Source organism: Protopterus annectens, chromosome 7.part0, assembly GCF_019279795.1.
Source record: "Protopterus annectens isolate FY-2018-M chromosome 7.part0, PAN1.0, whole genome shotgun sequence".
NCBI lineage: Eukaryota > Metazoa > Chordata > Ceratodontiformes > Protopteridae > Protopterus > Protopterus annectens.
The window spans coordinates 1,654,011,457-1,654,025,228 of NC_056739.1; the positions used below are offsets into that span (position 1 = coordinate 1,654,011,457).

Sequence of the window (13,772 nt, forward strand, 5' to 3'; positions counted from 1 at the left end):
TTTCAACTGAGACATCAAATATTGCTGGTATTTAAGCATGTGAAACTGGCAGTTTAAGGCTCTCATTGCTAAAGTTGCAGATGTATATACTTTCTTCCCCCATCTGTCTAATGCTCTGGAATCTTTGTCAGAGGGGACTGGATTTTTTGCTGTAGAGGCCTTTACCCCTTTGGGACCCTGGGAAATAGTTTCAGGATCAGCAACAGGGCTTTTATAAAGGAATTTGTGAGAGTCAGGGACTCTGTAGTATCTGTCTGGATTAACTGGAGCAGGAGGTAAAGAATCAGGATTTAAACTGGATTCAGAATACACATCATCCACAATATCTAACACTGGCGGAATAGCAAGGGATCTGTGCTGAGGTAATAAAAGAAAATCTCTGAGCCTTTTCTTGGATTCTGAGTAATCCTGGCCCTCCCAATGGAAATGCTCCCGCAAGGTACATAAGGTTTCCCCAAAGGAGTAGTCCTCTGGTGGAGAGGTTGAAGGAATAGATTCCTCAGCATCAGAATCTTCATAAGGGGGTAAAGAGTATCCTTGGTCTGAGGATGAATCTGAGGAGATGGACACCTGGTCGGATGATTCATAGTCTGCATCCTGTCTAGGCCTTTTATCAGGGAGAGGGTGGGACCCCCTGATCAGAGTAATTATGTCTTTGGCCATTTTGAGCATCTGTTTCTTAGGCATGGAGGCCTGTCCTGGTGAATGCTGAAATTGTTTCTTTGTTTTTGATTTACCAGAAGATTTAATGGTTAAATGAGTAGGTCTGAAAACACCCTCTGAAGCTGCGGGTTGTTCAGCTACTCCGGAGCCCTCTGAAGGGTTAGTCTCGATAGGCCGCAAGTCTGGTGTATCCGAAGGCCCAGCCATCTCCACGTGGGAGTCAGAGGTGGCCTGTGGTTCCAATGAAGTGGTCGTCAGGGGCTGCAAAGGCACCTCGCTGAAAACCGGCGAACCGGCGACTGGCCTAGAAGAGGTTTCGTCAGTTTTGGGCCTCGGATGCCTGTCCTTGTCTTTGCGTTTTTTGTGTAACCCGGTCATCGGGAGTTCCGACGGCATGGTGTAATTGAATTTTCTGCCAAAATAATGTCGGGCAAAATCAAATCGACGTTTAATAGTGCGCTTGTTAAACCTAGCACAAAACTGACAACCTGTGACGTTGTGGTCTGGGCCTAGGCATGGGATACAATAGGAATGGAAATCCTTATGAGGTATTTGCTTCCCACAAGAAATACAATTATTAACTTTTACTGACATTGGTCTGAGGCAAGAAAAAGTTTCCCCAACGGGGTACTTAACTTTGTAGAAGTCTTCGATTCTGGATTTGGAATGAAAATCTCAGGAGTCAGCCGACCGGCACTTGCGAACTGCTTTTGCATCGGGCACCGTGCGGCAAGAAAGACTGAAGAAAATGGCATCGGTTGCATGTTATATACCCCTGGTGCACTGACGTCAGGGAAGAAGTGACAGCAACCGACGCCGGACCAAGACTTTGGAACTCGGGCCAACTGCGGGACCGTCTGATGACAGGGTAACCCAAGTGTAGTGACTGCAGCAGTGCAACACGATGAACATCTGCATAACAAGATTCAAAGGTATCTGATTTTTGCAGTATGATTTATTTAGGCTCTGATAGACAACCATTATAGTGGATGATGTTTTTCTTCTATGAAACTGATACATGATTGAAGAACAACAAAAACAAAAACAAAAAAATACTTGTCAGCAGCAACATATTGAGAACACATTCTCCTAAAACCCACCTGCATGCATCGATATGAATGTTTTTGCTAAAGGACAAGTCCTCCAGACCAGGCACGTGTGGGCAACTCCTCCATACTCCCAACCACACCAGGCCTGTGCAGCGTACTTCTCCACACTCCCAACCACACCAGGCATGTGCGGACAACTCCTTCATACTCCCAACCACACCAGGTATGTGCAGGCAGCTCCTCCTCACTCCCAACCACACCAGGCAGGTGTAGGCAACTCCTCCATACTCCCAAACTTACGTTTATTTCTTTTTATTTATTTTACATTTGTTGACCAGGATTGTCCGACTGAGCTGAAGAGCCCTTTTTCAGCAGAGGCCCGGGAAGAAAAGCTCCAACATATTATACAATTTTCATTATAAATTAGCATTAAACAGCAATGTTACAGGATTATTACAAGGCATTAACTAGCAATACAATGTTATACAGCGTCAATAATCAGGAGTACAGCATAACTATTTCATGATGTATAAAACGAAATGTGTCATTAAGATGAATATAGTTTTTGGGGTAAGTGGTTACAAAAACCCAGTTTTATCATAATGTAGCTGCATGAAGGCAAGACAATTACAATAGAATGCTTCTCTGAGACAATTTGCTTAATAGATTTTAGAAGACAGTAGAAAGAGTAGTCAAGGAAGATTAGAGAGAGCTTGTGAGAAGAGTGAGTTAAGTGCAGAAAGTAGATTAAGGTATGAGAAGTAGGGAATGTTTAAGGAGGGAGAGTGCAGTGGCAGGACCAGTGACTTTTAAAGTGCTCTTTGGTGGCTGTCTTAAATTGTTTAGGATGTATAAAGGTCCTGCTTTCTAGTGGGAGCCTATTCCAGGCAATAGCGGGGTGATAGCTGTACATGTTGCGTCCAAATTTAGACTTGGGTTTGTAGATTTGTAGTAGGTCTTTGTTAGAGCTTCAGAGAGGTCTGGAGGGAGAATAATGGGAGATGAGAGGGGATAGTGCTGGGCAGTAGGAAGGCTGGTATAGGATAGAACGGATGATCGGGAGCTGAGAAAGAAGAAACTGGTGGGGTAATTCAGGTAATTTAGGTGTTTTAGAAAGAGATAGTGATGGGATTTGTAGATTTGTTGGGCAGCAAATCTAGCTACCTAGTTGTAGGTAGATTCAAGTTTGGTCAGGAGTGCTGAGTTAAGATTTGTGAGAATTTGAGAATTGTACATTAGACTGGGTAGAAGGTAGGTAAGAGAGAGAGTAACCTTGGCTTCAGAGGTAAGGAATTTCTTGTTACGGTAAAGGAGCCCTAGTTTTGAATCAGTCTTTTTGATACAGTTATTAACATGCAAGTCAAATTTAAGCTGATCGTCGATGGCTACACCTAAGAGCTTAGTACTGGATTCTACCTGACTGGGAGTGTTATTAAGGGACTGTATGGAGAAGGAGGGTTTAATATTGTTGAACCTTTTAGGTAGGAAGAGTGGGACAGCTCTCTGTTAGTGCAACTATTCTGAAAAGAGAATCCCTCCTTAAGTGCACAGAAGTCTTATACAAAGTGATACTTTACAAGATGAGTATTTAAACTTTGATATGAACCAGTAGTGTTTGCACAGTTATAACCTCACCAAGTGCTCCTCAGTGGCTGATGGAGTAACTAAGGCTTACAAGAAAAGTAACTTTTTTTTTTTTACACAGGACTTATAAAACATAAAGTAAGTTGGCATCTTAAGTGAGATGACATTGCCAGATGGTTAGTAGGCCGAATGTGACAACATTTTTTTTTGGGATGGAAAGCTTGTTGATGTCTCTGCCATCAAGAAAAGGCCAATGATCTTAGCAGAGGTCCATAACTGAATCAATAAACATCTGACAATCTGATATCTCATGTGTAGCAACAAACTTTGAAAAAATGAAGTTAAGGATTACCTGGGAAGTGAAAGATTTAGTGTTGAAAATCCAACTCTGGTAACATCACAGCATGATGGAACAGTGAGTCCCCAAATTAAGGAGAAACAGGTGGAATGAGAATCATACGATCAGGTGCCACATGAAGTTACTCTGGAGCCTTCAGTAGGAAACTAGTATAAAAGTTAATTTGGAGTTACACAGCAATGGAAGGAACAGGAAATGTGGCAACTCTGATACGGTCGAAGTTGTGGAATGATAGGCCAGTGAGTTCCAATATGAAAGAGCAATGGATTACGCAGGATGCAGCTGAAGAGAAAAAGTCCTAGGAAGATGTTCTGGAGCTTTCTATAGAATACCCGCAGTATACAGAGAACAAAGAAAATTATCTAAGGGAAGAGTTACTTGATTTTAATAGAGATGGAAAAACATTTTAAGATTGGTGAAAGAAATAGTTACATAAAGTCAATAAGACCCAAAATGCTAGAAGTCTGTTAAAACAAACACAGTAATCAAGACTATTTTCAAAATTTCAAGTGACATAACAGAAGTAAATAAGATATATAACTGTGCAGCTAAATTAATAACATATGAAGTCATATCACAGAAAGAGAGGGCAATAAGGGAAAGAAGGGAAGAAATCAAATACCATTGTGGCAGTATTGAATAGAGTACTTTATAACGCAATTAAGATGAGTAGTGTCACTCTTGCAAGAGTATAGAAGAGGGAACAGATCAATAAAAGAACGATAGACATGATGAAACAATGTGCAGTATTAGAACAGACTAGGAACTATTGTACACTACTGCTGAATGGACAGAAGAAGTAAAATAAACAGTAAGAAGTTCAAATGTACAGGATATAAAATGGGATGAAGTAACAGCCAGAGAGATTGAAACAAGGTTAAGAAAAGCTCTCAACTGGAAAACCCCCGGGTCTAGATGCATTATCTAACTTTTGGCTAAAAGTATTAACATCTTTACATGAAGATTTACTCCTGAGTAAGAACTACTTACATACACACCACAAGAAGACACCAACCTGGCTGACAACAGGAAAAATGATATTGCTCCTTAATAGTGAACCAGCAAGCTATCCTAAAAACTATAAACCAATAACTTACCTTCCAATGATGCATAAACTATATACTGGAATTGATGCCAACAGAGTTTATAATCATTTAGAAGAAAACTCTATCATGGCAATTGAACAAAAGGATAACAAAAGAAAGCCATATGGAACAACGGATCATTTGTTGCTAAACAAAGTCATAATGGAAAACTGTAAACAGGAGAAGAATCTAAGCATAGCATAGATAGATTACAAAAAAAAAAGCATTTGACAAATCCCACATTCATGGATAAAGGAATGTTTACAGATGTATAAGATATTGATTAATTACATTACAGTGACCATAAAACAGTGGCAAGCCACTTTCCAGTAAAGCCATGATAAAGAACAAATTATCATTCCAGGGAAAAATTCAGAGGAGGATATTCCATGGTGATTCTGTCACCATTGTTATTTCATCTTGCCCTTAACCCATTAAGCTGGCTGCTTAACACATTAGGATATGGTTACAATTTGGCTCCCAGAAAACAGCCAAGTGTAAAAACTTCTCATCTTCTCTTTCTGGATAATTTAAAACTGTATAGTTCATCAGATAATGATCTGAAAGTATTACTGGAAGTCGTCAATACTTTCTTAGATGAATTAAGAATATAATTTGGTCTTGCTAAATGCGTAAAAGCAACATTTAAAGCAGGAAAGCTACAGCACAAGGAAAATATCACTCTGGGACAGAAATGTGATATAAACTAAACTGAGCAGGAGGGAGTATATAAATATTTGGGAATTGTTGAAAGATTGACAATAAAACATGAACAAATGACAACAAAACTCAGTAAGGAATATTTTAGAAAACTAAAATTAATACTGAAAACAGCCCTGACATTTCATAACAAATTGCTCTTCCTGTTTTGACTTGTAATTTTTGGCTCCAAAAGTTATTATATTATACAGGCAAGAAAACAAAGAAAAACGCCTCACGCTTATCAAATGATATATAAAAATCATTGTATACCAAGGTTATGTATTCCTCATTCTGAAGGAGGTATGGGCCTCCTTAAAACTCATTACATGTATAGATCTGCAGTCGTAGGACTGCAAACATATCTGCTGACCTCATCAGAGCCAAACATAGGGTCACAGTATCATAGGATCATAAGAGATTACTGGGCTATCAACCCGGGGGTCATTTCAAGCGTATCCATTTCAACCCAATGTAATACCAATGATAATCTAGTCAATACCCATGATTATAATGACTGTCCATGTCCAGAACAGTTGTGGACACTATCCCCAGTAAGAATTTATGTTGCCCCATCCACTCACCCAGGTTCCTTTTGAACAGTGCCATAGAGGTGCTCTGCTTCACATGAATTGGCAGCCTATTCCAAAGACACAGCAGTCACTGGGAAACAAATCTGCCCCTGAAGGATGTCCTATTCAAGTTGCAGGCCATATTTAGGCCCTGGAATGGGTAGCTGTAGTCCAGTTTGATTTATGGATGTGCAGCAAATTCATTAGGTCTGGGTCGTAGATTGCTCTGTAAACCAGGCATAAGTTCCCCCTAAGAAGTCTATAGGATACTGAGTACAGTGACAGGGACTTTACTTGGCCTGTGTGAGGCACATGCTGGAGTCCCTAGAACTTCTTTGTTAGAAACCTCTAAGGTCTTTCCAGTTGCTGCAGGTGTTTGTACAGTACATGCCAAAAGGAGCACTATACTGAATTATGGGCCTGATTAGTGATGAGTATAGAGAGGTTATAACCTCCTTTGCTCTAGAGGCAATGTCTTTGATAACCAAGTGTGCTACATAGAAAGACTTCCTTACTACAGTAGACACATGTTGATCAAAGTTAAGGTTGCAGTCTACTCTACTTGTGATCCCAGATCCCTTACCACTTCATAAGTACATAGGGTATTGTTGTTAATTTGAAAGTGTGAAGGGACATTTTTTTACTGAAGGGAATGATGATGTACTTCTTTGCATTTAGTTTGAGACTGTGACTAATGCACCAGTCGTTGGTCTGTGTAAGACCCTCTTGAAGTATACTGACATCATTTGGGGATTCGATAATTGCACTCAGTTTGCAGTCATCTGCAAACTTGGTCAGCCACAGCCCCTTAATTTTGGCCTGAACTTCTGAGAAGTATATACCAAACAGTAAGGGGCCCAACACTGGCCCTTGTGGCACGCCACTGGTTACAGGTCTGCTGCTTGATGTGGAATCACCCATTTTGATAGTGTGTGACTGGTTTGTGAGCCAGTTGACAATTCATCTTACAACAAAAGGGGTTTACATTCAGTTTGTTAAGTTTATCAGTAATGCCTGAGTGTGGGATTGTGTCAAAGGCCTTGGTCAAGTTGAGGTATGCTGTGTGCAGATATGCCCTTGTCAATGGACCTGGTCACATTTTCATAGAAATTCACCAGATTTAACAGAGAGGATCTGACCTTGATAAAGCCAAATTGGGTCAGATCCAGAATTTGCAGATTGCTTATGTCTTTATTTTTGAGGTCCATGATGATACGTTCCATGGTTTACAGATGAGGCTGATCAGGCTTATGGGTCTGTAATTTATCAGGTCTGTTGTTAGGCCAACTTTGTGAAGGGGAATAACTGTTGCTTTTCTCCATTCCACAGGAACTAGCCTGTGGTTAGGCTGGATTGAATAGGGTACTTAATTGTGATGCTAGTTCATGTTTTAGTTTGTTTAGAAGACAGCCTGGGATGCCATCTGGTGAAATAGAGGCTTTTTTATTTGCCTTACACAAGGCTTTGGTGACCTGCTCTTTGGATATGTAAGGTGGTGGGGAAGTTGGGGGCAAGGTCTGTGATAAGTTTGGAGGGGATAAAGGAGTGAAATTTTCACCAAATCTGTTCGTCAGCAAGTTTGCAGTACCTGCAGAATCAGTGCGTCACTAGTCACTAGTTCGGCACATGCTTGGGTCCTACCTTTACGTATATAGCTATAAAAGGCCTTATGGTTATCCTTAGCTGTGATTGCTAAGTTTTCCTCAAAGCTACCCTTAGAGGATTTGACATGTTGTATCATTTGCCTGTTGAGGCTAAGGAGGGTGCTTTTCCATTATTGGGGCCTCGCTGTAGTTATTTTAGACAGCAACATTTTTGCGTTTGTGTAAAGTTTGTTGATGCTGTATGTCCACCAGGGTGTCTTGTTTTTTTTCTTGGGGTGCTGGCTTTGATTCTCTCTGGAACAGCTGAGCATACACCCTATACAAGTGATTGTACAGGACTTTAGTGTAAACTTTGGTGTACTTGCCACTTCCATCTGGGGGTGGGGCTTGGAATGCATTTATACCTTCCACTAGGATGGTATAGTTTGCCTTGGTGAAATTTTATAATCTGACTTCGCCCTTTGTGAGTTCTGGTGTTAGTGCCAGTTTGAAGATGGCTGATTTGTAGTCAGATTTAACTAATGTCCGACAGTTGTGGTGGTGCATCTGTTTGTCATGTTACTGAGGACCAGATCTAGCATGTTTGTTCCTCTTGTTGGGATTTGAACAATTTGTTCCAGGGCAAGGAACTTTTGCACTAGTGAGTTAGGACTAGGGTAGGTTTCCCAGTTGATGGTGAGATAATTGAAATCCCCAATGACCAGAGTGTTTGGCAATATTTGGATTGAATCCAGTTTGCTCAAGTAGGCCTCATGCACATCATGACTCATAGAGGGGGATCTATAACTAGTTATGACTTGAATGGGGGTCTTACCCACAGTAATCTGAACTTGGAGTAACTCCATGGAGTTGTCTTATCTAACTAGTCTGGAGGCGAATTTAGCTGTACTATAGATAGAAACACCACCTCCTTTGATTTTCACAAATTCGTTTTGCAGTCTGAAGGTGTGGAAGGCATTGTAGCCTTGCAAGGCCAGGGTACTCTCTAAGGCCTTGAACCAGCTTTCTCTGACTGCACAGACATCTATTACTCCGGTGATAGAGTGCTTTCAGTGTGTGCAGTTTTTCTTTTAGGCTCCTAGCATTGAGCAGCATGACCCTTATTTTGTTATGACTGGAAATTTTCCTATCGGCAATTGTGTTTTTGAGATCTTGCCTAAAAAAGACACTAAGGGGGAGGCAAGAGCCTTTGCCAACAGCTGAAAGCCTAGTGGTGCCAGCTGCAAACTGTCTCTGGCAAAGCAGTGAAGTTTGTTAATCATGTCATCCCAGGCTAACAGAAATTGGATCCTCTTTGAATAACACCAAAAACAAAGCCAATTATTAAAATCAATCATTTTTTGTTTATACTATGGCATCATTCTAGGTGAGGGTAATATGCTGATCAAGGCTAGGGGCATACCTGCCTGGGACACATACTCAGCTCAGTCATGTCTCTCTTCATATAGTCCAGTGAGATACATCTCAGGTTGTTCACTTCAGCATGAACTATGAGAGAGTCATAATAGCAGGTGCTGCCAAGAGACCTGACTATGTGCGTGATCTGACAAATCATGGCACCAGACAGGCAGCTCACCGTGAATTTCTCGTTATCTAACCTGGTGAGCGGGATATCCGTGTGTCTCACTATGGAGTCTCCAATGAAATGAAAATTTGTTTTTTGAGTGTTATGCCTTAAGGGCTTGGTAGGTGAGACACTGATGTTGCTATGTGTCATGGGTGCTGTAGGAATTGTCTTAGTTGTAGTAGTATTGTCTTTTGGAGGTCTCTGGTGTTTCAGTAAGTTTTTTGAGAGAACCTCTGCGTATGTTGATTTATGTCTTGGATGCATAGTATGCATATGAGTAGTGGTACTATGTACATGAGTAGTGGTGGTGAGTTGACAACCTCTTCAGTTTTACTGTTTCGAGTGCTAGAGAACAGGGATTCAAAATTCTTGGTGTAGATACATCTCTCGCAGTCTGGACTAGAATGAGTTATTAGTAGAGCATTGTCAGTGTACATGAGGCAGTCACTACACTGCCTCAGGAGACCCAAGTCATTTGCGTTTGAGGTCAAACCTGAGCTCTGTACCACTCCATGTGTGGTCTAAATTTCAGGAACAGTTTGCTATAGCTTAAAAGAAAAAAAAAAGAATTCTTTTTAACTAAAATCTGAGTGCTGTAGCACTCCATGCAGGCAGGGTATAAACTATAGCAACTGTTTGCTACATTTGTAGCAATTTTCTATAGTTTATAACAAGAATTTTTTTCTGTTTTCTTTTTTCTTTTTTTTTTGTTATGTAAAACATGAGCACCTAGTGGTCCATGCAGCCAGGATATTAACTATAGCAACCTTTCCACCTTTCATTTTAAGCATTCTTTCTGTGAATCTGTAGCACCGACCCCTCTCTTCCAGAGTGTTACTTCTAAGTGCATGTGGTAACTTCTCCCACTGTTGTACTTGGCTTCTGTAAGTATACATTTAGCTTCTCTGCTTTTCCACAATCTACTGAACCTCTTACCTTTTACTTCATTAAGCAAGGACATCCCTTTTTTTTTTATCTAGTGGTCATATTTTGCATCTAGAAAGAAAGAGGTCATTGTCTCCCGCTACTCTTCCCTCATTAGGCCAACTTGTCAAGTACAATGCCCCATTTTGCATGTACCTCACTAGATACCTGCAACAACTGGAGAGGCCGCAAAAGTACCTCACAAAGAGGATCCTAGGCCTTAAACACTTGTCCTATTTGGACAGACTCAAAAAACTCCAACTATTCTCTGTCTCATATCTCCTGCTTAGAGGCAATCTCTGCTTGACTTACAAAGCCATGTCTGACCCAGCTCTGTTAGAAATGCTACATCTAAGGAAATCCCAATTCCTCCACACCACATGCTCCAGAGATCTCAATCTCATTACCACAATAACAGAACATGCTGGAGGGACAGGTTCATAACCCAGAGACTGCCCATGCTATGGATAGGCTTCCCATACATGTCAAGCAGAGCGCCTCACTGGCCCTCTTCAAGAGAAATCTTGATGAGTGGATGGGAAATAGAAACTTCACCCCAGGGATCACTTCAGTAGCTCTACCTGACAGAGGCATTCAGAACTAAGGTCAGGTGGCATGATGCCAGGGTAATCCTATGGGCTAGGCTTGTAAAGACTCCAGGGCCATTAGCCTAGTACACACCTATGAACCGATATAAAATCTTAGACATCCCACCCTTTCAAACAAATCTAGCTTTTCCTTCATTTGCCTTAATTGGTACCTTTACTCTCCTGACTGTTATCCCTACTTCCTTCTGCTTAGCTGATAACATTGATGCCACTGTTCCTTCTGTGGGATATTATATGTCTTAAATATTGCATGTTTTCTTTTTTTCTGTAGTGCATTTGTAGTGTCATTTCTGGTACGAATTAACTCTCTCTTTTTTGGTCTTCTATGAATCTTACAGCTTGATATTCATATGTTCCCAAATGGCTGCACACTTCAAATCATAAAACATTTTTTTAAATCTTCATTTCAGAAGACAAAATGAACACAATTTGAATAGAAAATCCTTTGAAAAAAACATATGCATGAAAATGCCTGGCATTTAATAAAAAATGGTGTTTTTACTGCTTGACACTGTTTTGAACTTTATTGCTTTCCATTTTTGCAAAGATTGTGTACATGATATAAAAAAATAGCCACCCAACAAGAAAAAAAGAGAGAGTGCGAGTCAGATCTAAATGAGAGGATCTTGGATCCATATGTAGATCTAAATTCTTCAAAAGCAAAAAGAAAAACTTCAGTATTTAAAGCAATAAAATATTCACATTAATGCTTAGCAATTTTTGTCTCTTCATATCGTAGAAAGAAAGAAAGACATGAGATATATTTTGAGTTGAAGCAGATGAAACTGTAGATGCAGCTCTAGGTAATTAAGAAATTAAAGGATAATGTCTTTCCTATTCCTTTTTTGTAGATGAAATTATGTTTTGAGAGCAATAAATCTGTTTCACATTCAAACTTGGCAAAACTTTGCAGTCTCTTCAGACTGGAATATGTAAAGCTTTACTTATGTAATGCTACATCAATCCCAAGATTTAAGCAAATGCCCTCCCCCAAAGTAAAGGAAGGCTAACCGACTGCTCTTTTTACTGAATAAAATACTTATTTTAGTGCCATGTAACACCTTTCCTCTCTTTAATATACTATTTATTTATTGATTTTATTTTACATTTGTTGACTGGGATAGTCCGACTGGCTATATGTCCATTTTCAGCAGAGGCCCGGGGAGAAAAGCTCCAAGATAATAATACACATTGAACATTTAGTAAATGTTAGTTTCAAGCAGATTACAGTCATAAGCAATACCAACATTTAGCACATATAGTACTAACTTATTATAAAACACTTTAGAAAAAATAACATTATTTTCAAAGTTATATATATATATATATATATATATATATATATATATATATGTATAAAACATTACATTCAGGTTTAAGACACATTGAGCAGCAGTTATACAATTGACCCTTCCTGAAATGGAGTGGTAGAAAAAAGTTAGAAGTAGTTGAAGGTAAGGTACCTAAGAAACAGGGAGGTCACTAGTTGGGATTAGTGCAAAGACATAACCAATGACTTTTGAAGTATTTCTTGAGTTTGTTTTTGAATTGAGTTAGTGAGGGTTCTAGGGTCAAGTCAGCTGGGAGTCTGTTCCATGTTTTTCCAACAGAGTTGGCAAACAGAGAGTCCCCTGCTGAGTAGTTGGATTTGTATGTTTGAACTAGTCTAGTGGATGATCACAGTGGCTGGGTGCTGGTGTAGGAGCTGATAATATTTTTTAGTGCTGGTGTATTTTCTGGTTGGTAAAGGACTTTATGTGCCACTATTAGCTGGATGAACTGCTGTAGTCGTGGCAGTTCAAGTCATCCTAGGTGATTTAGGTTGTGACAGCGTGTGTCCAGTAGGTTGCACCAGTAGCAAATCTGGCAATGTGGTTACAGCAGGATGATGATTTATTAAGATCTGTTTTGTTTAAGTTGGAGAATAGAGATGAGGCATAGAGAAGAGATGATAGCAGATGGGAATGGGCAATTGCATTTCTAGCAAGTGGGGTAAGGAAAGGTTTGATTTTGTAAAGAGAGACAAGTTTTTTATTAATGGTTTTAATAGTTTGATTGATATGTGCATCAAACTTCAGGTTGTTATCAACTATGACACCCAGTACTTTAGTTTGGGCTTCTGGGGAGATGATAGTGCCATTGTCAGTGGTTATGTTGAAGGATGGCAGGGGGGTCCTGCGTGTGGGGGAGAAGAGGAGCAGCTTAGTTTTGTTGGGGTTTAGGATTAGATTTTGATTGGAGAGCCATTTTTCCACTGTATTGAAGGTAATTTGTGTTAGGGTTGCCAGCTTTTCAAATGCCAAAAGTGGGACACTTTTAGTACAAACGTCAGATTTTGCAGGGCAAAACATACCCATGACCAGTACAAAGGACAGAACTTCACTTTTTTGCCTAAACAAAAGCTTATTCTTGTAGAATTTTAGTTGCTTATTCTGTTTCTTATAACATTTAGATGTTTCAGATACAGAATAATTGTTTTATGCAACTATTACAAAAAATATGGGAAAATAATTTGTCCTAAAATCTCAGGACATTTGCCATTTCAAATTTTTTGCAGGACACAACTGCCCAAAGAGGGACTGTCCCTCGCAAAGTGGGACAGGTGGTAACCCTAAGTTTGGGTTAATGTGAATAAAGTAGCTGGTGAGGTGTCAGAACAAATCAAGGTGGAGTCATCTGCATATTGAATGCAGGTAGCATCTGGGATGACTGAATGAAGGTCGTTGATAAAGATGGAGATGGAGAAAAGAAGGGGTCCTAGTAATGACCTATACTGGTGTGTGACTTGTCCTACATGTCTGTCTACCACAGTATAAGAATCAATGAATGTGAAGTAGATGAAAGCTTATACAAAGAATCCTACAATTAGTTCCTTTGCTGAAATGGCCCAGTTAAAAACATTTCTCATTCATTTTACAGATTTTGTTAATGCAAACAGTGTGCTAGAGGTGAGTCACACTATTGAGAAACGTGCTTTAGAAAAAAATGGTATTTCAGTCAGTTTGGCATTCCACAACCTGGTTTTACATGCAAAGCATAACATATAATATAATAACAAA

At 39.8% G+C, this 13,772-nt stretch overlaps 1 protein-coding gene across 1 annotated transcript in view; it reads right to left on the reverse strand.

The window, feature by feature from the left end:
* SEMA3B (semaphorin 3B) overlaps window positions 1–13,772 on the reverse strand; it is an 898,347-nt gene that overhangs the window by 356,438 nt on the left and 528,137 nt on the right. The window lies entirely within an intron of this gene.